The following is an 8,728-nucleotide window of genomic DNA, read 5'->3' on the forward strand; positions in this document are numbered from 1 at the left end:
ACTATATTTTATGGCTGAGCCATCTAAGGTTCTAGTTTAAGGAGCTATTTTATATTTTATCGGGGAACATCTTTAACATAGAGATTAAAAACCAAAAAATAATTAAAAAAAGGTTATGTAAAATAAATCATCTCCTTATTAAAAGCATACGAGTACAACCGAGCAGAAATAACAAATAAATAATTTAAATTAACATTTAAATTGCTTGCTTCATCGCACGACTGTACACGTAATGCAAAAAGCGTAGGCGTTTTGTGTCGATGGTTTTCGATATATGCCCCATTGAATTACGATTCTTTGACATTAACAGATGCGCTCAGACATACTGATATATATATAAACACGAGACATTGATTACACTTTGAGATAAACCGATTTATAACCCGTAGCTATGCTAATCGGAAATGTTGATACTTTGAGAGTAAGGGACAGATTGACAACGTAACAACTAGAAAATAATCTTTATTATATGTAAACAGTTATCCTGATTCTTTATAATTCCAATAATAATAATATTTAGGCAGAGGCTGATTGCCTCGTTGATCTAGTGGCTACGTGTAAGGCCGCAGCACCGGAGGTCAAATTCTAGGTCAGGCTAATAAAAAGTTATTGAGTTTTTCTGTTGTCTATACTAAGTAGCATCCCGGAGTCTAGAAGTTAGAAGTGTATACGCTCCCGTGCCTCAGAAAGCACGTAAAGCCGTTGGTCCTGCGCCTGAACTCATCACATCGCATTATAAGAATTAGGGAATAGTGATCTCTCCTCAGATTGGAAGCCGTAGCTGAAATCGGTCTGAAAGACGTTATTATTCTTTATAAATATCATTAGGATAGTCTTGGGATATACGCTACGTGTCAATTATATTTAAAACGCTCCTAAATATTTCGCTATTAAATGCATATTTGTAATTTAATTCGTCTGTACATATTTTTTTTACATATGTGACAATTTTGATAACGTAACACAATTTCACCGCAGAGCATGAGAGAGACTGGTGCTTGATTTGAACCCACGATAACGTTCCAAGTGTTCCACAGAGCCATCCCGACTCCTGCATTTATATACAAAGTTATTTCCAGATTGTGATGACGTAATTCATAAATCAATCAAGTCCACCGCAGCATTGCAATGTGAACGAATTCGATACAAACGGAACAGCTGAATTTAATATAAACTGAATTCAGGAATTCGTTAATTTTAATAATATGAAAGGTGACTTTTTAAAGCTTTCAATAATATTTACAAATTTCGAAAAACTTAATCAAAGTGTTCAAAGACTGAGCATTATTATTGGACGAGTTCTGCAATATAATCTACGAGGACAGGGCGGTTATTCTATATAATAGATTTACTTACTTTTCTAATATTAAAATCATACCACATCACATTATATTAAACTGATATCATAAGCCAGATCATAAAATGGCAGAATGACGACACAACTATAAAAATATTTATTATTATTATTTTATGTTACAGGTAACCACCGTCCAAACACATTGAAGATGTAAGTTTTAACCATTCATTACATCGCCAATGCGCCACCAACCTTGAAGCGAAGATCCCAACGAAGTCCCTTATGCCTGTAGATGCACTGGCTCACTCACCCATCTGATGTATTTACGTATCTAATCAAATCTATCGATCTATGTATCTAGCCAGACAGGCTTGCACAAATTCCTATCATCTAGTATTAAAACTCTTATATACTTTTATACATCATATTTATTATAGTCATGGTGACCTAAAATCATAGGAAAAAAAAAAAGATATTTCTTTTCAGATTGTTAGGAATAATGATCTCAAGCATTTTCAAATCCAATTAAGATAAGAAAGAATAAGACAATGAGATGAAAATCATTAAATGGTTAAATAGAGTCTTAATTGTCTCAACGTCGCGGTAAGATCAAAGTATTATTAACGTTATATTTTTTTGTCCTGTGTAAATCGCCTACTATGATCATGGAATTAAAATCAAAACAAACAAACCCGTTGGGGGTGCTCTTTTGGCATTTTAATGTTGTCTATTGGGTTTTATGCAATATATTTATGCTTAAGGAAAATATATTTAGTAACATATATAAAATACAGCATTGATATATCTTACTACGGAACAACGGTTTCTTCTTGAGAAATTATGAATTGACTATGCTGCTTCAATATGGTTTTCAAATTCAAATTTAGCAGAATCCGATACAAGCAGGATTCCATGCAATGTTTTCCTGCCAACGAGATCAATTGTAAGTACAAAGCACATGAAAGGTAGTCGTTTATTACGAGCCTAATGGATTTATTGCCTATTAAATATATCAGTAACAGCTGTCATGTGTCTGTGCACTAACATGTGTCCCACTGCTGGGCTAAGGCCTCCTCTCCCTTTTTGAGAAGAAGGTTTAGAGCTTATTCCACTACGCTGCTTCAATGCGGGTTGGTAGAATACACATGTGACATAATTTCAATGAAATTAGACACATGCAGGTTTCAGATTTCTTACAATGTTTTCCTTCACCGTCAAGCACTAGATGAATTATAATCACAAATTAAGCACATGAAAATTCAGTGGTGCCTGCCCGGGCTTGAACCCACGATCATCGGTTAAGATTCACGCGTTCTAACCACTAGACCATCTCGGCTTTTAAATATATATAAATAATAAATTATAATGGCTATTATATATAACGAAAGCAATGGTAGCAAGATTCCTCCGTTGACTAGCATTCTATCTAGGTGAAATATTAAACAGTTACCAGTGAACGCTATAAAACGGGGAATATTATTGATAAGATTAATGAATTATTTCTATATATAATAGTCGATTACTAACACTTAGTAAATACATTGGGTATATAAGGAAACTGCCCGAATGTACTAATGCCTTGTGTGTGCGCTTGTACTTAATATCACCATAAATAAATAATATGACGGCTTGCAGTAAAGTTGTTAAATTAGTAAATGAACCAACCATTTGATTTCATTTTATCAAATCTCTCGTTTAATTTAGAAGAAGAAGTAGAAGTTAGTTAGTTATTTTTACATAGTGGTTATAACAACATAGTGTTCTTGTTATGATACTCATGTATTATTAGTTTTGCCTACTAGGTTTTTCTGTCGAAAATTCTCTAGCAGTCCGGAGTCTGGAAGTTGGTAACGTGTACACTCCCGTGCCTCGGAACGCACGTAAAGCAGTTGTTTCTGCGCCTGAACTCTTTGCAGTCGTGTTGAATTGCCGTCCCATTGGATTACGAGAATTGGGGAATAGAAAGTACACCTGTGTTTCTGCATACACTTGTGCACTATGTCTCTTGCGCAGCTGGCTAATCTTTCTTGAGATTGGCCGCTGTGGCCGAAATCGGTCCTGAGGACATTATTTAAAGTCATTAGGGACCATAATAAGGAAACACAGTAATGTATAAAAAAATATATTCTCATACATAAGTGCCTCGATAATTAATTAAAAGGATTTCGTAGTAGGGGCCAATTAAGCAGGCGATAATTTCTGAATTACATATTATATTTATTGCACACAAATTGTCATATAATGAGTAAACTTGACTACATAAGAAAATAGAAATGTGCAAAGTGCTTATATATGAGATGTCATTTTGAATTATTATTTATCTCTGCGAGCGCGAATTCGTTTATTTTGTGAAATGTTTATTAACCGTTGCATCTGTTTACATATTTTTGTCACATACTACGTTATTCCTTTTAATTAACTGATTAAGGAATAATGTATTACATAAATAAATCCTCTCAAACTTATAGTTTCAGTCCGCGTCTTCGCCCACATATTACGGGGGAAGGGGGTTCATAGTTATAAAAAGTAGCCTTTATATTTTTGATATGTTTATATAAAATTTAATTAATAAATACAATATTTAAAAGTCAACCATTTAATGGTAATGCCATCTATGGCGGCAACTATAGAAGAAAGTAAAACACAAAAATGAACAAACTCATTTCTCTCGCTGCGCCAACTTGACTCGTTAGTATATATTTTTATATATCTCCATTCATAATAAGCAGAATCCCTATCAGGATCAGGCCCTTAATTTAGTTTGAATTTAAATTATACGTATTTCAGCGGACCACGGTCACGTACAGATGTCTCCCGATAACATACATGGTAAGTTTATCATGGGCTTAAGTTACTGTTAAGTTAACCGATTGATAACATACTATTTTAAAGTGGACATAGTAACTTCATGGCAAAATTATGACTGTGGGCTTGAGCCAGGTTTGAGCTCAGTGATGAAGGAACGTCTTAAGAGCCTGGATGTGTCGGATAAATTCTGATACATGTGTCATAAATTAACAAAATTTTGCGGCGTTTTCGAAATCTTCTCGAAATTGAGAACTATTTCTTATAAGTTCATCCAAATACATAATACAAGTAGTTAACTATTATGTCTGTCTATATATAATTATATATAAATTTTTACTTAATTTTGATCTCTAGAAATATTATATAGAAACAAAAAAAAACATTGAATAAGCGGAATAATTATGACTGCCTTACTTCAATTTTCTATTTCAACAAAACTACATTATTTATTAAATCTTAATCATGTTAATATATAGATAAATTATAAATAGTACGTTGCAAAAAAAATAATATCATATCATACAATAATGTCACATAATAAATCATAAAACGATCTTGCTTACAACGATTAACCAATACACGAACAGACAGCCCTATATATATATATATTATTTAATGTAAATGAATTTCAAATGACAATGAATCCATTGAAAATAAAATCATAATTCTAAGTCCGATTGTAATATTATGGACGCAATAACACTATGTCTGTCCAACATCATAAAATAAAGTTCACTACCCTGTATCTTAATTTGTAAGGAGCGGTGCGAGGCTGTATAAATAATGTAAAAACAATGAAGAACACTGTGGGAGCGTGTGACCCAGCCTTTAGAATCTCTTGAACATGACGTATGCCGCGATAAATAATAAAATCGTTACATAATGATATGTGCCTGTAACAATAATGAAAATTGCAATAGATTTGGTTATAGCGAGTTCGCATTGTTCGATTTTCGAAAAATCGAACACGACTGAAAATTGAAAAAAGAATGAGATTGAAATTGAATTAATAAAGATTGAACGATGGATTACAATGAACTGTTTTTGTGACTTCGACTTGACACACATATTATGTCAAAACAGATGGCAACAATATGTCTCTTCTTTCGTATTTTGGACAGACAGGCTGCTCTGTAAACACGGTAGGTGTTATCAAACCACTCGGAGATATTTAGTCCACTATGACATTAATTACACCGGCTCATCCTTAATGATTAAATATAACTATACTATTATTTATTTAATAAATTTAAAGGAATATTGTTAGATGACGATTTAAAAGCTCTTGTAATAGTCCACTTGAATACAGTATCTTTTAGGTGGAAATCATCTATAACACCATCCGTATCACCGATCCGTAAAATATTTCCTTAAATATATAATATTGTTAATACAAATTCTCCTATAGATTTAATCTCAACCAATAGGTACATATTTCACCCTACAAAACAATAAAAATATATTAATAAATTTATATAAAAAGTAAATTCGTATCTAAATCTTTGTAACTCTACATTCGTACATACAGCGGCGACTTTGACATTAACAGAAAAATCCAAAATCATAAAGCACAAGCAACCATGCCGTATCGGATTGCAATTGCTCCTTGAATGCTAAACATTCGCTTTCTCTTTCGCACACTTTATCACTCAAAGGGAATCTAACCCTTATAAGTTCCAACTAAAGTCTAAAGTATTTTGAAGTTATAAAACGATCAAAGAATTATCGGCGGATTCATAAAAGGAATGCATTTGTTTAAGCAAATATGAAAAAAAATTAAAATAACATGAATTAATTTTGAATATCAGTAATAACATATTTCAAATAATAAGGAGTTTAATATTCTTAGTATTATAATTGTACACTAAAATATAAAATAACAAAAAAAAAATTCGTATTATTACATTTCTGAAAAAAAAAACAATATAAAATGTCTTCGCCTCTCTAATAAAAAAAAAACAATAATAAACGTGTGTGATTTCAATCAACTAAATTGACATTGCTTTATATGAAGATACCTTCGAGCTGAAAGCAAATATGCAACGCGACGCACGTTGTGAGAAAATATAATATCTCCTGATATGACGGCAGATACACAAGATAAAACGATGTTTATATCTGCGTCTAGAATAATTGTTTTATTTTTATTTTAAACGAGGAATGAATTCTATTTATAAAAATGTCTCGTTCAATTGTTTTTGTGTAAAGTAAAAGTCATAGCTTACAAAGTTGAGCCACCAATGAGGTTAACGAAAAAAGAATGCAATCTAAAAATGTTGATTGTAGCGCTGAAACGGAAAATATAAACATATACATAAAGCTACCACACTCTAAACTGTGGAGACCGCAAGAAATTATAATATATATATCAAAGGTCTTGAAAATCTTCTTTAGAAAAAGTTTGGGTTTTATGCGACCAATCCTTTCCAATATTGGTTGACAGATACACATTTTGTCTGACAATGCAGCTTTCGCGTCCGAGGTGAATAATAAGCACAGCGCTTTGACTGCACCTGGTATAATCTTCGCTTGATTCACATGTTACAGAAGCTGGGCCACTGGGCATTGCTTAAAAAAATTACAACATTAAATTAATTGACTTGCCCGCAGAGGCCAACCGTCTGGACTGCACTGTAGTATGCGCAAGCGATCCCGTGACGTCCCCCGACAAGACGGAGTGGGTTTTTAGTGGGTATTCCGGCGCGTTCATCACCGGTGAGCCCCACAACCCCCCAACTCATGTGGGGGAAATGCATATGTGTTATTCCAGCAAAAATTGCAGCAGATATATTTTAAAACATTATTCCACAATGTACTCGTAAGTGCGTACCTCTTGTTGATCGTAAATTAATAAATTTATAAATAAATAAATATGGCTTACTTGGCTGGAATGCGCCCTTCGTGAAGCAAATTAATCGAAGTCGGTCTCCATTCTCGTTTCATCGACAAACGTATAACGTTACAAGCTATAACTTATCGCTTTGTCTGGTTTTGCAAGCTTTGTCGGTAATTTTGATCATTTTTTTTTTGATAATCTAATTTTTAATATTGTTTTTCAAATATACAATATAACTCATTTTGTATTACGCAAAACGATCTTGTATTTGTGAGCTTAAAGTGTCCTGTGTTTGCTTTGTGTCTATAATGAGTAGATGAACATTACGCAATTAAGATCTACTACATTACAATAATAAATAAAAAGTTAAGTTAACAATGATGCAAACAAAACAGTGAAACACATATTTATTATTCGATTAATTCATAAGATATTTAAAAAATATTCATAGAACATGAAAAAACACAAAAATATATAATTGAATTTTCAATTAAGGCACCGGTGAGATTCGAACTCACGATCTCCTGTTTACTAGACAGGCGCTTTAACCAACTAAGCCACGGCGCCTGTGAGCTGCTACGTGAATTAAGCGAAGAGTTGGGATTGTTGATACTGCAATCCAAATCCTTAAGGATACATTTATTTATCTTCCAGGTGTAAGTAGTATCCTGTAAACGACTCACAGCTGGGTTGAGTCAACTTTGGTTAATTCAAACTTAAGGACCTGTTTTGTGTCCCAATCAATTGTGACATTCGATAGTTTATAAAAAAGCTTATATACTAAAAAATTGTGAATCGTGTGTAGACGGGACCACTTCTCAAGCGTACTCCGCGAGATAATCGTAAAAGTCTGGATTCGGCTTTATACTATATATTATATTGAATAGAATACATTTGTTTAAATAATAATATACTGGTTAAACGACATCGTGTATTAATGTTATTTATTGTAACATTTTAATTACATTCGTGATCAACGGTGAAGGAAAGCAGCGTGAGGAATCTTGCACGTGTTTTATTTCATTGAAATTTTGCCGTGTGTACCCACCAATCCGCATTTGAGCAGCGTAGAATGAGCTCCAAGCCTTTCCTCATCAGGGGACCTTAGCCCAGCAGCGACATATATGTCTTTATCTCAACACGATTTACAAACACATTACTGTTTCGGTTTGTATCGTCAGCCGTGTCGAATATCGCTTTGTTATCGCGTTATGATATCAAAGGCTTTTTTAGTTCAATATTATGTTACAGTAATACCATGAGTGAAATGAGTCATAGAGGTCAGTTCCCCATTCTACTTACGTTTTTTATTATATTTTATTAATTAATAATTGTAGCAAAATATCGTTCTTCAGCCTAAAATTCTTATAACAATAATGATTGTATTAATTTATAATATTATTCAGTAAATATAAAATTACTACTACTACTACTACTATATTACTTATGTCTGTTAAAGAATCTCATACGTTTCTTGCCGGTGTCTTAAACGATGATAGCAACCTGTAGACAAAGCAGAAAACGGTCGTGAAATCTCAGAAAGCGATATGCGACATTGTACATAATAATTATAAGTTTACAAGAATACACGTATTAAAATAAAATATCACCATAAGTCGGTTAGCAAAATTTGACGGATGAGTAATGAAGTGAGTTCTTACAGAATCGCACTACTATTTTCTAAATACATACATGCCCATATGTCACGCTGACGACTAAGTTAGTCAAGTAGTTAGTCAAAACAAATTACAAGTTACATTTGAGAGGTACGCCTCATCGTATCTGTA

At 33.0% G+C, this 8,728-nt stretch overlaps 1 non-coding gene across 1 annotated transcript; it reads right to left on the bottom strand.

Annotated features, from left to right (window-relative positions):
- Positions 1 to 7,434: 7,434 nt before the first annotated feature.
- On the bottom strand, positions 7,435 to 7,508 carry Trnat-agu (transfer RNA threonine (anticodon AGU)). Its single transcript has one exon. It is a non-coding gene; the product is annotated as a tRNA-Thr (tRNA).
- Between the last annotated feature and the right edge of the window lie 1,220 nt (positions 7,509 to 8,728).

Source organism: Nymphalis io, chromosome 18, assembly GCF_905147045.1.
Source record: "Nymphalis io chromosome 18, ilAglIoxx1.1, whole genome shotgun sequence".
Classification (NCBI taxonomy): domain Eukaryota; kingdom Metazoa; phylum Arthropoda; class Insecta; order Lepidoptera; family Nymphalidae; genus Nymphalis; species Nymphalis io.